Genomic DNA, 1,142 nt, shown 5'->3' with positions numbered 1-1,142 from the left:
AGAGGGGGGTGGGTGGTGTGTGTGCAAGAGGGGCTACTGCTGGGGAGAGGTGGGTGCTGTGTGTGTGTGTGCAAAAAGTGGGTGCTGGGAGTGGGAGTTGGGTGTTATGTGTGTGTGTGCAAAAAGTGGGTGTTGCGTGTGCAAGAGGGGGGTGGGTGGTGTGTGTGCAAGAGGGGCTACTGCTGGTGAGAGGTGGGTGCTGTGTGTGTGTGTGTGTGCAAGAAGTGGGTGCTGGGAGTGGGAGTTGGGTGTTATGTGTGTGTGTGCAAAAAGTGGGTGCCGGGTGTGCAAGAGGTGGGTGCTCTGGGTGCGTGTGAGGTGGGTGGTGCGTGTGCAAGAGGGGCTACTGCTGGTGAGAGGTGGGCGCTGTGCGTGTGTGAAAAGTGGGTGCTGGGAGTGGGAGTTGGTGTTATGTGTTTGTGTGCAAAAAGTGGGTTCCGTGTGTGCAAGAGGGGGGTGGGTGGTGTGTGTGCAAGAGGGGCTACTGCTGGGGAGAGGTGGGTGCTGTGTGTGTGTGTGCAAAAAGTGGGTGCTGGGAGTGGGAGTTGGGTGTTATGTGTGTGTGTGCAAAAAGTGGGTGTTGCGTGTGCAAGAGGGGGGTGGGTGGTGTGTGTGCAAGAGGGGCTACTGCTGGGGAGAGGTGGGCGCTGTGCGTGTGCGAAAAGTGGGTGCTGGGAGTGCAAGAGGGGGGTGCTGCTCACAAGAGGTGGGTGTCCTGTGTGCATGTGTGCAAAAAGTGGGTGCTGGGAGTGGGAGCTGGGTGTTGTGTGTGTGTGTGTATTTGCAAAAAGTGGGTGTCGCGTGTGCAAGAGGTGGGTGAGAGGGGGGCGCTCCGTGTGTGTGTGTGTGTGTGTGTGCAAGAAGTGGGTGCTGGGAGTGGGAGTTGGGTGTTATATGTGTGTGTGTATGTGCAAAAAGTGGGTGCCGAGTGTGCAAGAGAGGGGTGCTGCTGGTGAGAGGTGGGTGCCGTGTGTGTGTGCAAGAAGTGGGTGCTGGCAGTGGGCGCTGGGTGCTCCGGGTGGGTGCGTGTGTGAGAGGTGGGGGCTGCGTGTGAGCAGCGTGTGACTCGTGGGAGCAGGGGCAGGCTCCCAGCCCCAGCCCCGCTGTGGGGTGCTGAGGTGGGGGGGGATGACACCCACCTG

Source organism: Calidris pugnax, unplaced genomic scaffold, assembly GCF_001431845.1.
Source record: "Calidris pugnax isolate Ruff unplaced genomic scaffold, ASM143184v1 scaffold583, whole genome shotgun sequence".
In the NCBI taxonomy this organism is placed as follows: domain Eukaryota; kingdom Metazoa; phylum Chordata; class Aves; order Charadriiformes; family Scolopacidae; genus Calidris; species Calidris pugnax.
This window is presented reverse-complemented; position numbering follows the sequence as displayed.